The sequence below is a fragment of the Macaca thibetana genome, chromosome 2 (genome assembly GCF_024542745.1).
Source record: "Macaca thibetana thibetana isolate TM-01 chromosome 2, ASM2454274v1, whole genome shotgun sequence".
In the NCBI taxonomy this organism is placed as follows: domain Eukaryota; kingdom Metazoa; phylum Chordata; class Mammalia; order Primates; family Cercopithecidae; genus Macaca; species Macaca thibetana.
The window spans coordinates 130,754,576-130,775,323 of NC_065579.1; the positions used below are offsets into that span (position 1 = coordinate 130,754,576).

General features: G+C 37.0%; 1 protein-coding gene across 5 annotated transcripts in view; it reads left to right on the forward strand.

Moving 5' to 3' along the window:
• CNTN6 (contactin 6) overlaps window positions 1–20,748 on the forward strand; it is a 306,119-nt gene that overhangs the window by 92,295 nt on the left and 193,076 nt on the right. The window lies entirely within an intron of this gene.

Genomic DNA, 20,748 nt, shown 5'->3' on the forward strand with positions numbered 1-20,748 from the left:
ATTTGCTCACATTCTATTCTCCTTTTCCTTAGTTTTTTTTTTAATTTTTAGCTGCAGAAATGTAACTCATATACAAAGTATGCCTATAGTTGTACCATATTCCACACATTTCACATGAGTAAAAGAACCGAAAATTGATGAAACATGCCTGAATGCTTGTGATATAAAATTATATTTCAGTTCCATCTATAAAAGTGTAATACAATCAAAATGTTTATCATGCATCTATGAATATTTTTTCTTGCATGCATAATGGTGTTGCATGAACAATTTAATTTCTTCTTTGAAAAAAGTAATCCTAGAGAGGTCTATTCTATATCTTTTCAACAGATTTATCAAAAGACCAGCTCTATAAAAGTCCAGATTGAATGCATAAAATGTATTGTCTCAGGTGATTATTGTTTAAAAATTTTTAACTGTATTGTTAACTTACTGAAAAGCGTTGGTATAATTCCACAGGCATGGCCTCTTTTCTTCTTATCTTCATGTGTGTGCTAATGTTGTGATCTTTTTAAAAGGCCAAGATGAAGTGTCCTGTATACAAAGATAAAAGATTTTAAAGGCAATGTATAATGCTACTGAATTCCTATTGAAATTTACAGTTTTCAAAAAACAGAATTCATTCTAACACCAAAATTATTGTCAGAAAAAATATAAATATGGTAAAATAAAAGGCACCTGTGAATCTGAAGCTACCATGGTTCAAACTCTTCTGTGAAAAGACAATGGCATTCGAAGACATACTATGGCTTAATACCTATTATTAATCAATTAGTAATTTTCATTGTATGAAAAACATACAACTAAAATTTTAAATTTAAAAAGAAATGGATTGATTAGAGACCAGGTAATCAGGCTCTTGGCCATGACCATATTTTTTTTTCAGTGTTAGTTAAGTACCAAAGTATTTCACAAAGACCAATATTCTATTGATTGTACAATACACAACTAGATTTCATATTTTTGTAATCCTCGGCATTACTTATTTTCTGCACATTCTGGACATATTCCTCCATGTTTATTTAAATGGTTTTTACATCTTATAAAGAGAGTACTTTTTGTATTCAAATCCCTTATTCCATTTCTGGCAACCTTCCAAGAGAACTCTAGTCTGAAACACTGCATTGATTTTCTGTTGCTGTATAGTAATATTACCACAATCATAGTGGCTTATAAAAACACATTTATTATGTCACCTTTTCTGTGAATCAGTAGTCTGGACACAGCTCATCTGAGTTTCTGCTTCAAGTTCTCATCTGAAAGCTACAATCCAGGAGTCACCCATGACTGGGATGTCATGTGATGACTCAACTGGGGAAGGGCCTGCTTTCAAACTCAAGTGGTTGTTGGTAGAACTCAGTTACTGATTGTTGGATTGAGGGCCTCCATTCCTAGCTGGCTAGTAGCTGAAGGCCATTTTCAGTTCCTTGCAATTAAGGCCTTTCCTACACAGTTGCTTGCTTCATTACAGTGTGCAAGTTGAGTAGGTAGTAGAGATATTCTCTCACAAGGTGGAAGGTATAATCTTATGTACCTGGTCATGGAAGTGATTTTTTTTGTTGTTGTTTTGTTGGTTAGAAATAAAGCACAGGTTCCACCTTCACTCAAGAACAAGGGATTTAACAGGGATATTAATACCAGGAGGCTGGATCATTGGGGGTCATCCTAGAATCTTCCCTGCACACTTTTAATGTTTTACAATTGGTAGTTTGGTAATTTTTCCAAATGAACACTGTAAAAGTATAACAGAAGAAGTTGTATATGTCATTGAATGTAGTTCTAACCCAGAAATTACAGTGAAGGTAATGCTCATATGACAGGATGGGCAGTTTCATTATTATTGGTCCTACCTGTTACCAAGAATTGTAATGATGTTTTATTGAGAAGAATGTTCTTTGAGATTGGTATGTATCATAAAAATGCCTCTCTTTAACTTAATTGTGGATATTTGTCTATGAAGGTCAGGTATTTGTTTTCATAATAGGCCATATTTGAAGGACACAAAAAATTTATATAAAAGTACTAAACAAACTGAAGCCCAAATTTGCTACTAGTTCTGGTACACTACCATAACATATTGATTACACTGAAATACAGTAATGGCTCTCAATATGGACATCTGAAAATAAATAATAACTATTTGATTATCCTAGGAAATGTTTTGGATAGCTAAATATGGTCTGAATAAAACTTATATAGCTTAGGCATTAAGTATATATTTGAATGGGCAAAGCTTATGAAATAATGCATTATTTACTAGAACATTTTCACTACTGGTATTTTCTACTAGAAGTCCAAATTAGGGAATCCTAAGAGGATATAAAATTAATTCAAATATATAAAAATATTTTGGCTGTGTTTATAGCATTAGGAACAAGTTGTACTCATTTTAGCATTACATTAATGTACATTTGGCATGTATTAGAGGAGTAAACAGTTCTACCTACAAGAAATAGTAAAAAATAAGATATATATGCATAAGTCTCCTCATTCTGTTAAGAGCAGTTAGACAGTAAAGAATTATTTCTAAAATTTGTGGAATAATTATTGCTTATAAAATTTTTAGCTAATAAGAAATTTCAGATGGTTCAGAAGTTAATAGAATACATCCTATTTGATTCAGGTACCTTAAAATTCCTTCTCCTTAAAAGTGTTGGATTAAGGAGTTTCATAATTTTTGAAAAATTTTCTATTTACTGTCAGTAGTTTTTACACTTACAGATTTTTATTTCTTCCACAGTGAAATCATTTATTTAAAAAAGGTGTTTCTAAAATATGTGAAGAGAAAAAATAGTGCAAAATATTTACTTTGATACCAAGAAGAACTTTGATTATACATATATTCTAAAAAGGTATTAAGAACCTCCAGGGGTTCCATTTCCACAGTTTGATAATCACTGCATTAGCACAAATCCCTGGAAGTACGAAACACTTTGTCTATGTTTGGTATAAAGTCCAATGAATGTGCTAATCTATGCCATCCTGGCATGTAGTCAGCATCTGTTAATAGATTTCATGATATAAATGAGATAGTGCATGTAATGTACTTACAACAATTAATGACACAATAAATATTATGTGTTAGAAAAGCTACATGTAGCATAGTAATTGAGAATACAGACTGAAGACTGCGTTGGTTCAAATCCTTCCTCTGCCCCTCTGTAAGCATGAATAAAGTATTTAATTCCTGTACCTCACTCTTCCCCTTTGTAACATTGAGTTATTAGTAATAACAACTTGTGAATATTATATAAATGAAAAACACAGTGCGTTGATCACATTAAACACTATATAATTTAAAAGGTCATTGTTATTATTTAGTTCCTAGAGACAGATATAATCTTAATACATTTTAGGCTTTGTTACTTTCAGTCATTTAACAAATATTGATTAATTCACCTACTACATGCAAAACACTGCACCAAACAGTATGAAGAATACAAAAGGGAAAATAAATGTGATTTTTGTGATGGGAGTGTTTATTGCTTAATATAGGATATAATATATTTACATATATGTTAGTTGCATATGGAAGAAAACGAAAGACAGCACAAGAGATTAAATTCTCAGAGAAGAGAAAAAAAGTAAATTCTATGTATTTATGAAAATCACTTTAAGAAGTGTTCAGAAGGTTGTTAGAATTGAGCCACTGAGATGGCTGATGTTACCAAGGTTTACTTATCATTGGAAAAGAGATTCGTAGGTACATGTTTAAATATGGAAATGTTTCATATCTTCAGACATTAGTGTCTACGCAAACCCGATTTTCACAGCTGGCTTCACATACTCCAACTACTCTCTCAAAATTACTTAGGAGAAAAAATGACCTGTTTCACTTTGGCCATTTTGAGAAACTTTCAGGAAAAGAAAAAAAAAATCATTAATTTAGAATAACTTAAATATTGGGGCTTACAGATTGACTGGCAAAGTCAAATCCAAATGCAAGTTATTTCACTACTCTGCATCCCACTTAGGTGTTTTTCTTTCGTGAATATTTCCTGGGAGATAGAGCTCTTTCATCTTTTATTTGCAGTGTGAAAAGCAAAACTGACGCCTCTTAACTTCTAATTTAGCTTTCTGAATGGGAAAGACAGCCTGAAAGTAGCTGTGGGAGGAGTGCAGCTTGGTCGAGCTGGCTGGAGACCTTTTACAGTGCGGATGGAGCCCCTTTCTCAATGGTTAAGCGGCTGCCAAACTCAGCAGCCCTTCTGAAGTCGCCTGGTCCCATTTTTTTTTTTTTTTTTAATAAAAGGGTTAAAAGAAAAAAAAAAAAAAAAGAGGTAAGATAAACTGCCCTTGACAGTATGATTCCTTTACCTTCCCTCTGCCCAAATGCAGATAGAAAAGAAGTCTTCCCATCTATAAAGGTCTATTTCATGTGACCTAAGAGGAAAAGAGAAGTTGAGAAATGAAGCCAATTAGGAGCAATGACAGCAAAACAGGTAGTACTTCCATGTGTCCTAGCAAATGGCCCAACGTGAGGATTTTTACCTATTTTATCCCATAGAATGACTTGCAAGAAGCCTTTGTTGTTGTTGTTTTTACCATTCATAGACTTCCCACTGATAAATTCCAATGGTCGATTTTTCCCTTAAAGTGAAAACCTTCCTTTTGGAGCCAAGCAACTCAAAGAAACTGCCTGATGTGTAATGAAGTATGTTTTTTGTAGCCCACACCAGTTCTATCCATACATACTTTTTTTTCTTTTGACACCTTCACCCCCTGCCTTACGTTCCTTTGAGCTATGGAAGCCAATGAGGATGAAATAATTAAAGTTTGTGCCTGCTGTACAAAAATCATTCTCTATAGGCTCTGTTTTTATTTGATCTTTTGTACAAAACATAGCGTCTTTATGTACACAGTTATAGGCCCATGGTGTCAGGCCACAAAGGCTTCATTTCCCACTCTCCAGAGTCCTGGTGTTATTCTCCAAGCATAAGTTCAGTAGTTTCCCTCCTCTAGCCCAGCAGGTGTCTGGGTTTCATTTTTGGTTGTCATAGTTTTCACAGGGAGGCTGTGGTGGTCTGAAGTGTCACAGCAGGGATCCAGCATTGCCCCTACCCAAAATTTGCTAGGTAATTTTTGAGGCCAAGGGAAAAATGCAAATGCAGGACCTCTTGTTCATAAATTATTACGTGGGTCTTTTTATACACAGTGTGTGTGAAGTCACACAGGTCAGATGCCCAAGAAGCTGGCTCTGCCCCTACTGCGCCAGTCTCTCCTGGGCACATGGATGGCAGGGACCCTTTGTACTGCTCTTCTGTGAAACAAGAAGTCTGTATGGTTGGTTGGGCAGTCTATTCTTTCCTGTGCAGTTCCTGTGCCTCCTATGGTGGGCCACACCTCAAAAGCCCCACACTGTACCGCCTTCCTTGGAGGACAACACTATCTTTATTAAATTTTGCACACCCACCACCCCCGCCAAAACTTACTCTTTTTTTCTATTTAAATACCATTTATTCACACCCCCTACAAATACATACATGCAAAATCCTTAATAATGACCCAATTATGCAAGCAAATAGTCAAGCAATGATAAATAGCAACTGAAAAACCATATACCCACCTCAAGGGTAGAGAGGACTGAAGTCTTTATGAATTCAATGGCTGGTCTGCACCCTCAGAACTGGAAGGGAATGTTTGCATTTCTTCATTTAAGACTTCTCCCCTCCTCCTTTCTAGAATGAACTGAAAGACTTCTTACAAGGCACCACCTCTTATAACCCTTTCCCCCAAAAGGAGATTTTTATATTCAAAAACATTGTACATTCATGTATTAAGGCTTTTAGGATTAGCAAGGACTTTAACTCTTTGGAATTTGCAGAAGTGGATAATGCAATTATATTTGTTAAAAGTTTACATTTTAATTGTATTAGAAAAAAAAATTAGTGATACTGCATATGTGGAATTAGCCACGCCTGTGTACACTTGCTTTTTTTGTGGTCTCCATGGACTGAAATTTGGTTAAAAAGGCAAATTTAGCAATTGAGGTTTTGAAAAATGCCTGCTCTTTCAACAAACCCAACAATAAATAATGAGAAATAATTAACACCGTAACATCAAAAGTGAATATTGCCAAGGACAAAGATAAATGATGGCCAAAAATACAGTGAAAAATCTCAATTTAAATATAGGAAAAGGGAACTTGACTTCCAGAGAACAGTAGGTTTCCTCCCAAGCCTATGCTGAGTAATATGATGTGAAATTGTTACCACTGCTTTTCTATTACAAATCTTCCAATTCAGTTTTCTTTATTGACCCAATTCCCTGGTGTTTAGGGCTAGGCTGCTTTTTTCTGTACACTTGTGATTGCTTATCCGTCTAGCCTAGCCTTGAGTTATTTTATTTGATTGGTAACACAGACCTGGCAGAAGCTTCACCTTTGGCATGCAGATGTCCACAGGTGATGTAAAAAGAGATTGAAAAAGGCATTCGCTGAAGGAAAAAAAAAAAAAAAAAAAAAAAAAAAACAAGGCTCAGCATGATTTGACTGCCATCTATCTACAGGTGTAGCTAGAATATATGCAGTAGGCCAGAAATTATATCCGTCTTACAATTTCAGAACAGTCATGTGACCCAAGTTTATAATTGTTGGTGCCATAAGAGACCAAATATCTTAGTGAACCGCTCTTACCCTACTCCTACACATTCCATTTCATTTCTGAACATCATTCATGACCATTATCACTGTCCACCTTGTTTTGTATAAATGCATGTTTAGGCATCATCACATCTACTAGCCTCTAGGTCCCTTGAGGTAAGAGCTTGTCCAATTCCTTCCTGAATCCTTCAAGGTGCTTACCACATTGACTTGTACATCCGGAATAGACTTAGTATTTGTCTAGTAAATGGATATATGAAATAATTCATATAATGGTTTTGGACTGTTAGAGCCAGAACTTTAGATTATATATACCTCGACTGGTATTACATTGCCTCCTTCACGTTTACTCAATTTCATTTAGTACTGTGGATGCTTGCATTTAGTACTAACTGCAATGAGAAGCCTTCGAGGCCACATCTGAACCCAATGGGAAAGAATCCTGTGATTGAATAGTAATGTCTGCCAAACCCAAGGAAGTGAAAAAATGCCACCATCTCTACTATAAAGTGACTCTCCTCCACCAGAATGTGTTCCAACCTCTCTTTTTACAGGCAAACAAATTGGGGATCAGAGTGGCAAAGCATTCTATTGCATATCACAAAATTAGTAGCAAAATGATGATATCAATTCAGGTTCTCAGACTCTGGTTGTATTAGTCAGCTCAGGCTGCCATAACAAAATACCACAGACCGGCTGTCTTAAACAACAGACATTTATTTTTCACAGTCCTAGAGGCTGGAAGTTTGAGACCAGGGTGCCAACACAGTGAATCTGGTAAGGGCTCTCACTGATTTGCAGACGGCAGCCTTCTTGCTGCATCCTCACATGGCCTTTCCTGTGTGTTTGCACAGGAGAAAGAGAGACAAAGAGAGGGGAGTGGGAGAAAAGTCTCTGATGTCTCTTTTTATAAGCTCACTAATCCCATTCTTGAGGACTTCACCTTCATGACCTCATCTAAACCTCATTACTCCTAAAGGCCCCACCTCCAAATAGCATCACATCGGGGGTTAGGAATTCAACAAATACATTGTAAGGGCACATAACCATTCAGTCTATAACATTAGTCACATGCACTTTGTATGTCCCAATATCTCTTCTCCTATTAGACTGACTCTAGTTCTCTTTTCACTGAAACTGCCTTGCATTTTGTATCATCATTTCAGGCTTGGAGAATTATAAACAGCCTCTAGGAAATACACATGGTTGAGTAGTTTGACAGGTGATGAACACAATGTGATCAAATGCAGTGGCTGTTTATAAAATGGGTGCCTTGCAGAGGAGAGTTTAAGCAAAGTTTAAAAATTGAGAAAATCCTTAATCACAGCTCTGTAGAAAAAAAAAAAGCTGTAAAGGAAAACAGAATGGTACAGGAAATACTCCTCAGAGAACAGTGGTGAGTGAGGGATAATATGAACTACCTATAAAATATGTTCTTGACCAAGTATATATTACCTTCAGCCTGTTCTTTTTGATGCGTGACTCACTATCTAGGGATCCCCTTCTCTTGGCTCACTTGGCAGCCTGTGAGATTAGTTTTCCCAATGCAATTTATTACCCAGGTGGTGGGTACATGTTACATAAGTCCAGAAGTCATTACTCACCACTTTTCTTGTCTTCCTTTTATTATTCTTTTAAAATATATGTTACTTCTACTTCATTATTTTCAACCATCTCAGAGCATGGTTATTGACATGTACTTTCAGCATGAGGAAAGGAAGTTACTGCAGATAACATAAGAATAAATATGTATTTAGTCTCTGTCACTGGTTCTAATACTGAGCTCCTAAAACTCTTACAATTTCCTGAGTGATAAGAGTGCTATGAGCATCTTTTGTCCTAATATTTGTTTTTTGATCCTGGTTCCTGTCACAGAACTCTGGAGCGCCTGATTCTAGAGCTTGGAATTTCCTGGATCATAGGAGCGTCATTTGTTCTAATGATGTGACTCGTGGTGGGCTACTGGATAGCTCCAGAGTGCGAGCTGGCCACTGGAAAGCCCAAGTCATGATTAGAAGCTTGGAACTTTCAGTCCCATCTCCCATCCTCCAAAAAGGGGAGATTAGGTTAATAATTAATAATGTCTGTGTGATGAAGCCTCCACACAAATCCCTAAACTATGAGGTTTGGAAAGTTTCTGGGTTGCAAATGCATCCCTGTGCCAGGTGGGTGGTGCACCCCAACTCCACAGGGACAGAATCTCCTGCACATAGGACACTTCTGGATCTCTCCCTATTTATCTTTTTATCCAGCTGTTTATTTGTATCTTTGTAAAAACCTGTAAATGTGACTAAGGTTATAGCAAATTAGCTCATCCTAAAGGGAATTGTTGAAACTCCTAATTTATAGCCAAGTTGAACAGAAGTGTGGACACCCTGGGTACCCAATCCTTGCAACTGGCACCTGAAATGGAGGATATTCTTGTGGGACTGAGCTCCTAACCTGTGGGGGCTACACTTACTCTAGGTAGTTTACTGTCAGAATTGAATTAAATTGTAGGACACACCCAACTGGCGTTTGCAGAGAATTGGAGAATTACTTGCTATAAAAGAAAACCCCATACATTTAATGTCAAAAGTGTTGTAAGTAGAATAACAGCTTTCTTTCACTCTAAATTATAATTTTTTGAAAAATCACTGTTACTTACAGTACACATTCTGATTACAATAATAGGAAAGCAGAGCCTCATTTTGATACCTACCTACTTTATTGGGGTGTTGTGCTCTAGTATTTAGTCTGCATCTCAAGTAACTCTTCAATCTGCCTCCTCCTTTTGATTCTTTTAGGTCAGTCCTTCATTATCTCTTGTTAGAAGTCTCCTAATCTTCTAATGGATAAACTCATCTAGTAGATAACAATGGGATAATATTCAAAATTCTTTTTTTTTTTTATTTTTTTGAGATAGAGTCTAGCTCTGTCGCCCAGGCTGGAGTGCAGTGGTGCAATCTCGGCTCACTGCAAGCTCCGCCTCCCGGGTTCACACCATTCTCCTGCCTCAGCCTCCCGAGTAGCTGGGACTACAGGCACCTGCCACCATGCCCGGATCATTTTTGGTATTTTTAGTAAAGACGGGGCTTCACCATGTTAGCCAGGATGGTCTCGATCTCCTGACCTCTTGATCCGCCCGCCTTGGCCTCCCAAAGTGCTGAGATTGCAGGCGTGAGCCACCGTGCCGGGCCTCAAAATTCTTACATAGCCAGAAAGCCTTCATTGATTCTTTTCTGTAGGGTACCACTAATTCCCACTTTTCTGAAGTGCTTATCTTTTCCAAGGCACTATGATTTTAACTTCTCTACATCTTTTTTACTTGCTAGTGCCTCTTCCTGTAATTTCTTCCCTTACCATGTATTTCTGGCAAGCTACTACTAATCTTTCAAAACTTAAAAAATTAATATCTTCTGGCCAGGAAGCTATTTCCTGTCTAGTATTCTGGTTGTAGGAAACTGGAGTCCACATGGATCATACAATAGGTTATTTGCAGCATTTGTAGGCAAAGATGCCTCATTTGCTGCAAATGTATAATGGACAGTGTGCTCATTGAGCTCCATTTTCAGTCTACAGAATCCAGAACTGCTTTCAGAAGTTCTGTTCTTCTGGAGGTAAATAACTTGAACCTAAGTCCAAAATTATTTATACATTGTTACAGATGCACACCCGCTGCTAGGCCTCAAAGTTGTACCCCAACAACAAAGATAGCAATGACAACCACACACACACACACACACAAACACACCCCTGTTGTGCACATATGTGTATACATATACTCATTGTACAGAAAGCCTTAAACCTTCCCTTGAATATGAAAATAAGTTATTTATCTTTTATGTTTGTCCTTCCTTATCCAGCTTAGAATTAGTCTACCTTCAGTGCATCCATTGTCTACCTTCAGTGCATCCATTATTGCTTCCTCAACTTAGCTCACCCACACAGCAATTAAACTCCAAGTATTTGAACAACTCAAAAATTCCGTATGTGCAAGATGCTAAGTGCATAAAAATCCTAGGGCCTGAATAACAAGAATTACTCAGGAAACGTAGCCCACTCCGTCTCACTTTTTTGCAGTTTTGTGTATGTACATTAATTTGCCTAAAGTTGCTGTATTGGCTTAATGGAACACCATTGCCACCTGCTGGCTATATTAAGCTATTAAAGTCCTGCAATTAACCAAACTAAGCACAAATTAACACAATCAGGTTCTGCTGCGCTATTGTTGCAAATAACTTTTACATATTTAAATTTAGAGTGCACAGTGTGACACAGCTTGCCATTTAATGACTCAGCATGCATAGAGTAACCTAAGATAACCAACATTAAGTGGAAGTATTATGCCTTGGCACTGAAGAATATAGACTGACATCAAAAATAAGAGTTTCAAAGCTCAGTTCCACCATTTGTTAATTATGCAATCTCTAACAGGTCACTTAACCTGTCTAGACTCACATTTTTTAAAAAGGTAAAAAATTGAATAATATTAGTGCCTTCTTCATAGGGTTAATATAACCATTAATGAAATAAGAAATTTGAAATGCTTACATGACACCTACCATATGGTTCACAATCAATGGATGTTCCTGCATATTATTTCTCTAGCATTATTATACCTTTCTTCTGATGGCCAAATATGTAAATTCAACTGTCTTTCTGGGCCTCCATTTTCTTATGAACTCTATGGTTTAATTTATAAATATGGTCCAATGCAGTTTCATTTGTTTTATAAAATACAATCCACTACAGGTAGTGCTCCATTTGTTCAACCTTATTTATATATGACGCAGTCCACTCTGTGAACACCAGATTTCAATCATCATTGCCTTCCCACTGAACTCACTTTTATAAAGTCAAAGCATAGTTTACAGTAAATAAAATACAATGATCATAAGTGTTCAGATCAATACATTTTAATAATTGTATATACCATGAAACTGACACCCAAAACAAGATATGAAACATTTTCTTATATGTAGGAAATTCCTCATGACTTTTATCTATGTTTTTCATCCAAAGCGTGTGTTATCCTTATGCAGGCCCTATGCTAATCTCTGAATCATGTCAATTTTAGTTCACACAACCAAAGTAGACATGACACACTGCAATTCTGATCACCTCTCTTTTTCTCACAAATCCAGTAGAAATTATAAAGAAGAAAAAGCAACAATTAATCCAGAAATGCTATTTAGTGAATTGAAGATCAACACATTATAGGTGCGCATTGCCCCCAGAATGCTTAAAGGGAGAAATCTTTTAAAATAAAATGCAACTATAACATTATTGATATTTTTAAAGGGAGACGACAGGATATCTCTTAGAGAAATGGAAGTGCCTGTACAGGGCATCATGTTCTCAGACTCCTCACTTCAGAATCTGATTCTCAGCTCTGTGGACTTGGAGACCGGGTTATCTTAGCACTCTCAGAGTGGATCAGATCTTTATGGAGAAAACTTGCAAAAAAAATTTAGAAAACATTTACATATAAATCAGAAAAAATGATATATTTACTTACATTAATATATTAATATGCTAATAATGTATTATTGCAATTTGTTGTTTTCTTTTTTCATTTATCATATACTTACATCTCTTATCCAGGATTCCCTATTCTCAACCTTTAGTTCATTATCACCCTCCTCTCCTCACAAAGGAGACTTTTGAGACCACTGCCAGTGAAATTTTGATACTGCATTTGTGCTGTATATCTGTATATATCTGTTTATATATTTCTGTGCTTTATACATGGAAAGTAACATTTTCTTTCATTTCTCCCAATACCCCAGAGCCAATTTTCACCTCCTTGGGGGCAATGTCGACTCCATTGAGAACATGTGTCTTATTCCTTTCTTCCTGCTACCTGGCAGCATGAGATATTATATTAATCCTGCCTTTTTATTTTCTGTATTTTTGATGCTTTGACGTCTAGGGTCTTGCTGACTCTGGACAGACCACCTTTTTCAGAGTTAGGCAATTCCTAGAGATAAAAAAAAAGACTCACCTTCCCGCGTCTTTTACATATGCCTTTAATAGACAAACCAAACAATCTACAACCCACATCCCAACCATCTCCTTTACTGATCCTTTACACTCCATGCCAGATTCAGCTTGTCCTAATTATTCCAGGGCCAGGTTCCAGACAATTGAAGACAGCCTCTGCACCCCAGAATCTGAAGAGATGACCCAACTAGTCACTCCTAAGCCTTCTTACATTGTATTCTTTTCCATGGAAACCTTTATACAGGCTCTTGCCTATGTTTTTCTCTACTTTCTCTGCCTCTAAACTGAGCCTGGTGATTCCTCCTGAAACCGTGCATGGTGGGTCATGCCCCCTCCTCTTGGGACCTGTGAGTAATAAACCATCTTTTCAATGGTGATCTTATCCTGATTTCTTGGTTTCATGATACCTGAATAGTAATAAAACCTACATTTAAAAATACGTATGTATCAGGGAGTTGGTTGGCCAGTATGGAATATGAATAATCTTGAGAGATATTTATTAGAGTTTTGATGAAGCCTTGTAAATTCCCCCTGTTCTTTACAAACAGTGCTATGAAAACACTACCAAACTCTTGTTCTTTTTATTTTTCTTTTCTGGATCTATGCAGACATCTTTATAGTTAATTGACTTTTTAGTAAAGTGTAACTGATTAAACTCATAGACTTTGTTTAGGCTCCACCTTGTTCTGCCTTCTTAGTTTACCTTTTGAATGAAACTGAGTGTCCCCAAACATTTTCAGGCATATATTTATAGTCAACTCCTGGGGCTATTTTGACAGACGGTTGACTTCATTCATTATGTATTGAATCTTAATATTCTCACCTTTAGTATAATCTTATTTCTACATTTTTGGGAACACATCACTATAACTTTCTGTATTCCATACAAGACCTATACCAGATATTTCTGCAGCAAAAGAGAAGTTTGTTTGTTTGTTTTTTCATGAGCGAACACAAGGCTTGCACAAAACTCAGCAGCAAGTAATTCCTTTCTTGTCCAGTCTGAAAAAGTGCTCTCTTTGTCATAAAGCAAAAAGACACAATGAAAGAGTAGGTTCTTATTGCCCCATCTCATTATTGTTGATGCAAAACTAGACTAATTTGCTTGTAGTTATGGAAATGTTTCCTTTAACCTTGGCGACTCGATCAGAAAGAATTTGTTTTAGAGATGGGCATTGCTTAACAGCATTTGGCATTTGCTCAGGCTGAAGATTCATCGTGAGAGTATGAGCCTTCTTTCTTTCTTTAGTGTAGTAATCTCTGCAGATATATCACATGAAATATGGTGCAGAAAACCTTGAGCCTAGTGGCTGGTATAGAGGCAGTGTGCTTTGAGTAAGGTTCTTCAGTTGGGGCCTGCATTTTCTCTGGAGCCAAAATACTTCTGACCTCAGCAAATGGCTTAACTGCTCTGACAAAAAGTGGATGATAATGATAACACTTCCTTCTTTTCAGATCCATAAGAAGAAGTTTTTTTTCTTTTCCTTTTTTTTTTCTGTTTCGTCTCCTGCTGAATGCTTGGTCTCTAAAAGTGATTGGCAGAGAGAAGACAATAAATATTTGTTGTTGAATGAATTAAGCGTTATGATGAGGGTTAACTGACATTATAATGCATAGCTCTTGGACGAAGAGCTGACATATCATAGGCCCTCGAAAGATATTCCTTCTAAAACCAATGACAGCAAAAACAAAATAAATGCTTCATACTCAGTAAAGGGTTTGGTGATGGGTTCATAGAAAATTTAGTAATTTTAATATTAAAAACTACCATTTATGCCATCTGATTATTTATTCACCAAATATGTATCAAGCAATCACCATATACCATGCATTATTGTAGGTCCTGGAAATTCAGAGGTAAACAAAAATAACCAAAAGTAAAAGATGCCCACCTATAAAACTTTCTGCCCAGCCTAGCGCAGGTTAGAGTTCCCATATGTCTATCAGTGATCAATAGCTGCGGGAGAAGAAACCTGTAGAACAGTGAAACAAATAAAGCATTCAGATCATTAACTTTTTTATTAATCTTTTGCCATTTGTGGATCTGTCAGCTTCTCTAAAACTCTTGAGATACAAAAGCATTATCTCTGAGACAAGAGATAATTCCCAGGCTCTCCTCTTGATTGCCCACGTTTGTCTGAGAGAATTTCTCTACCAGTTGTTTCAGGTTACAGACATAATTGGCTATTAGTCATTGCAATGCCATTGTTCATTGACATACCTCTCAGCATCATCTCTCAGCCATCTGCAAAGCAACGTCCTGGTTTCTGATTAATCTTTGACTGGTCATTGAGGATATTGAAGCAGCTCCTGGTTAATTAGACCATTTTGTCTCTAACCTCATCCGTTCTCTGGATGTAATAATAGTGATAGAGGTGGCAGCAATTGTAAGCACAGCCCTGAAAACTTGCTAATCAGCCTTTGTGATTTGCCAGGGGTGCCATTGTTTAAATTGTTAAAGCCAAATTGTTGTGAGAGGTAGTAAGTGGGCATTTTTATCTCCAAGTCAATTACACTCATTTAGTGAAACCAAAGGAGCTCATAAATTAAAAGTAAATAAGTAAATAGGAAAGCAGCATCTACAACACTTAGTGATGTAAGTCACACACGTACACACCACATACAGGGTGATAAAATAGAGAAATGTGTACTTATGTGGAGAGGAAGCCCACATAAGGTGAGGGCTCCTGACTTTACCAGCTGTGTGAGCTTGGGCAAGTAACTGCTCTCTGAACCTTCTTATCTGTTAAATTGAAGTAATATTAAAGCCTACAGGGACATTGAAAGGATTAAATTACATTAATATTTTATGTTGTTTCATTAAACAATATTTTATAAGCTATCTCAAAGTCTGCTCTATTATGTGTGCTAATTATCTGGTAGTTACTATTATTCTAGAAAAGTATCCTATTCCCCCTAACTCATGCAAAGAAACAATGAACATTTCTAATACTTCACATTAAAAAAAATTACTTTTACAATATCTACAGGAAATCAGGTAAAAAGCAAAGACAGGCAAGCTTAGCTCTTTCCACTGGACTTTGTGAGATGTGTCTAGTTGTACTAGAGTTCAGGCGAGCATTAGAAGAGATGCTGGAGGGCAGCAAATGAAATGAACTTCATTCTATGAAGTACTTGAGATTTGTCTTTCCCAGCATTTCTCCATCATCTTTCGAAGACCTATTAATAAAAAACAAAACAAACAAACAAACAAAAAACTTATTCCTTGATATGCTACCAAAAAAAAATTCTTCATTCAAGTAAGTTTGGAAACCACTGAGTATTACATTTCCCTGTGAAGAATCATAATCATTATTTTGGTGTTAAAAGGCCTGAGAAATCAGGAAAAGTTCTAATAAAAGGAATAAAAAGAATTGCTTTGAATCCTTTAACCTGATTTTTCCAAAATACCCCAGACAACATGTGTTACCACACAAATTGTATTTTGAAAAAATGCTGGCCAGGCACAGTGGCTCACGCCTATAATCTCAGGGCTTTGGGAGGCCAAGGCGAGTGGATCGCCTGAGGTCAAGGGTTTGAGACCAGCCTGACCAACATGGTGAATTCCCATCTCTACTAAAAATACAAAATTAGTCAGGTCTGGGGGTGCATGCTTGTAATCCCAGCTATTCAGGAGGCTGAGGCAGGAGAATTGTTTGAGCCCGGGAGATGGAGGTTGCAGTGAGCCAACATTCCACCATTGCACTCCAGCCTGGGCAACAAGAGTGAAACTCCGTCTCAAAAAAAAAAAGAAAGAAAGAAAGAAAAAATGCTGAGCTACAACATAGTAGGTTGAATAGTGTCCTCCAAAGCATTCACACCCACCCAGAAATTAAGAATGTGATCTTATTTGGAAACAGAGTTTCGCATATGTAATTTGTTAAAGATCTTGTAATTTGTTAAAACCTAGATTTTGACTGGGCCTTAAATCCAGTGGCTGATGTCTCTAAGAGAAAATAATAGGACACACAGATTCAGAGAAGATGGTGATGTGAAGATGGAGACAGAGATTGAAATGATGCATCTACAAGTCAAACAATGGCAGTGATTGCTGGCAACCACCAAAAGAAACCAGAAGTCATGGGATGGTTTTTCCTTCAGAGTCTCCAGAAGGAACCAACCCTGCTGACATCTTGGTTTCAGGGTGTAGACTTCTAGACTCCTGAATCATGAGAGACAATATGTGCTTTTTTTTTTTTTTTTTTTTTTTTTTTTTTTTTTCCTGAGACAAGATCTCCCTCTGTCACTCAGTATGGAGTACAGTGACACCATCATGTCTCTCTGCTGGCTCAACCACCTCAGGCTCAGGTGACCCTCTCACCTCAGCCTCCCTAGTAGCTGGGACTACAGGTATATGCCAAAATGCCCAGCTAATTTTTGTAATTTTTGTAGAGACAAGGGTCTCACCATGTTGCCCAGGCTGGTCTCAAACACTTGGGCTCAGCAATCCTTCCACCTTGGCCTCCCAAAGTGCTGGGATTACAGGTGTGAGCCACCACACCCAGCCAAATTTGTTGTTTTAAGCCACCTAGTTTGCTGAAATTTGTTGCAGCAGCACTAGGAAACTAATTCATATTTAGTATTTTTAAAATGGCTATTTGAAATGTAAAAAAAAAAAAAAATGCCATAAACTATATTGCAATTAAAAACTTTGTTCTCTCTTCTGCCCATTTGTTTTGGTTCCATTTTTTGGCAATTTGAGGTAGATGGAGGAATTGGAACACGGAGGGAGGAGATAAGAAGCACTTGCTGCTAAGTGAGTGATTAAGAGCTCACTTATGGCTCAAAAGAAAACTCTCCGTTGTATTTTATATTATCACTTGTGTTCTTGTCAATATAAGTACTTGCCACTTGTGAATCATTTTGGTGTTTGTGAAAAGTTTCTTAAACAGTCAACTTCTTCCATGCTACCACCAAAAGAAACAAATAAAATAAATAATAGGCAAATACAATAGCAATGTTTACTAAAATTAAGTTTTTCACTCTGCTTAGCTTTGAAATCTGTATGGAAAATTAAGATAAAGGCCTATATTTTCCTATATAAAGAGCTAGAAAATTTTGTTTTGAGTCATATATATATTATATATGTCTTTTTTAAGACATATATATATATACATTTTTTAAGATGGAGTCTCGCTCTGTTGCTGAGGCTGGAGTGCAGTGGTTCAATATCTGCTCACTGCAATGTTCACTTCCTGGGTTCAAGTGACTCTCCTACTTCAGTCTCACGAGTAGGTGGGATTACAAGTGTGTGCCACCACACGTGGCTAATTTTTGTACTGTTAGTAGAGATGGGGTTTCACCGTGTTGGTCAGACTGGTCTCAAACTATTGGCCTGAAGATATCTGCCCACCTCAGCTTCCCAAACTGCCAGGACTACAGGCATAAGCCACTGTGCCCGGCTCAGCACATATTTTTAATTCAGCTCTTTGGAGAGCTACATCTACTGAGCACTGCATGGGCTTGGTCTCACTATGTAGGTGAATCTTGGTGGACGGAGGCCACCTGTGATACCTCTAAAGCTACAGTAAGAACAGCCAATGCCATGGCATCAAAGGAAGCCAGAGGCATTTGGACCCTTTGGGGTCTGGCAGGCAAATAAAGAAAAGGCTAGATTTGACCTGAGTCTAGTTTCTTCTCTTCTGGACACTAACTCATAGCTCATAACTGGACTCTTTTTTAAGCTCCATAAATGCAAGCATGACAGCTTCTACTTCCTATGCATATGTGTATACAGAGTTTGGACATGTTTTCCAAATCGTAAATGAGATTACATCCTCATTCTTTAAGGAGGCTCAAAATAACTTTATGTCACTTTGGTTATCTCTCTAGCCCCACTTCTTGTCGACTTTTTCCTTAAGAAGACTAACTTGACTTCTCTAAATATCCCTTTATTTCTCTGAAGGCATATGCATTTACTTACCCTATACTCTTTCTTTCTTTCTTTCTTTCCCTTTCTTTCTCTTTCTTTCTTTCCCTTTCTTGCTTTTTCCCTTTCTTTTCTCTCTCTCTCTCTCTCTTTCTCTCTCTCTCTCTCTTTCTCTCTTTCTTTCTTTCTGTTTTCCCCTTTCACCACGCCCAGCTAATATTTTGTGTGTGTGTGTGTGTATTTTTTGTAGAGACAGGGTTTGTGTGTGTGTGTGTGTATTTTTTGTAGAGACAGGGTTTGTGTGTGTGTGTGTGTATTTTTTGTAGAGACATGCTGCCCAGGCTGGTCTCAAACTCCTGAGTTCAAGTGATCCACTCACTTTGGCCTCCCAAAGTGCTGGGATTATAGGAGTGAGCCACCATGCTCAGCCCCCTATTCTCTTTCTAAAAGAATCAATTCACTCTTTATTTCCCTATGGTTGGGTTAGCATCACGGCTTCTAATGTTTGACTGAATGGTTTTAAATTCTCCCCTCCATGAAACGGGAATATTAGCTTTTATTCTCATGGAGTTTTGTTGAGATTTGAATCAGATAATAAACGCCAAGTTAGTACATAGACAGTTGTGAAAAATATCATCATCATCCTCATTTTTCATATCCCAGCTTAATTATCATTTGCACTGAAAAACACTCCCTGAACCTTACAAGATTCAATTAGATAAAATTAGAAAACCCCCATCATCAATTCCCTTAAATCCAGTAATTCTACTTCTGGAAAATTTTGCTAAGAAAGTAATTCTAAACTCTAAATTTAGGAAAAACATTTATTATTGCATTATTTATAATGGAAAACAGAAATATGGAGCCACACAAACATTTTCATTTCATTTAGACTTATCAGTCACGTGATGGATTGTTAGGAACCTTCTGAAACATATTATTCCATTAAAAATAAAAATTCACAAGGAATAGCAGAGAAATCTCTGTGTTATACTGTTAAACAAATAACAGCAGAGATTAAAAATTGATGGGATAGTATAGACAAAAAATCCTGGAATTATGGGTGCAAATATCCTAACAGTAATTATTTTGCAATGTAAAAATTGGGTATTTTTTCTTCATTTTTCCAAGTCTTGCAAATATTCCATAATAAGCATCCATTACATTTATAATGGCATAAAACAATAATCTTAATCTTTTAAAAATGCTAGTTGAGTAAATAAAACTTTTTCCTCCATTTTCTTGCCAGTTCATGGCACTGGGAAGTGTCACATATTTCTGTTGTCTAACTGTTCCCCTATGGTGAAAAACATAGAAACATGTTGATAAAGAACACAAAGAAAGAGTGCATGACTAGGCATGAGGAGAAGGAAAAGCGTGATGCACGCTCAGCTGTAAAATGTTTGAGCCGGGCACAGTGGTTCATGCTTGTAATCCCAGCACTTTGGGTGGCTGAGGCGGGCAGATCACGAGGTCAGGAGATCGAGACCATCCTGGCTAACACGGTGAAACCCCGTCTTTACTAAAAAATACAAGAAATGAGCCTGGCGTGGTGGCGGGCGCCTGTAGTCCCAGCTGCTCAGGAGACTGAGGCAGGAGAATGGCGTGAACCCGGGAGGCGGAGCTTGCAGTGAGCTGAGATCTCAGTCACTGCACTCCAGCCTGGGCGATAGAGCGAGACTCTGTCTCACGAAAAATTTAAAAAAAAAATTTTTTTTACAAAGTCAATGTAACAACTCAGGGAAACTATTTGTGTTCAAACACTGAAGAAAGACAGGAACCCAAATTCAGAACCAGCTGAACCTTGAAGGAATAAACAGTAAATGTCAAGGGCTTTTCTCACACAGGGAATGAACCAGTTTTCCTGTTCATAAAAGAAAACAAAAATGTTGAGTGTGAGTCTGAAAAAAAAAAAAATGAACTTCCTCATGTTCGTCATCTCCATAAACTCTCCCTGTCATTTTATGTTTATATCGAGAGGAAGATAATATAGCATAATGAAGAACGGGATGCTATTTCATTTTCTTATTTCATATTTGAATTCAGTCTAGTATAATTATGGTGTTTATGAAGTTTAAACTGATGTAGCAAGAGAGTAATAGGGAGAATAACTGATCATGCACTCGCAGCATGGTAAGGAGCATTTCTTGATAAGAAAGATAACTTTACCAAGTACAGGAAATATGTAAGAGGTTTTATCAGCCCATAATTTTAATTTATGAGATGCTTTCATTGTGTTCCACTGAAAAAATATCAATGTATTTCTAAATATGTTAGTTTTAAAGAAAAATGA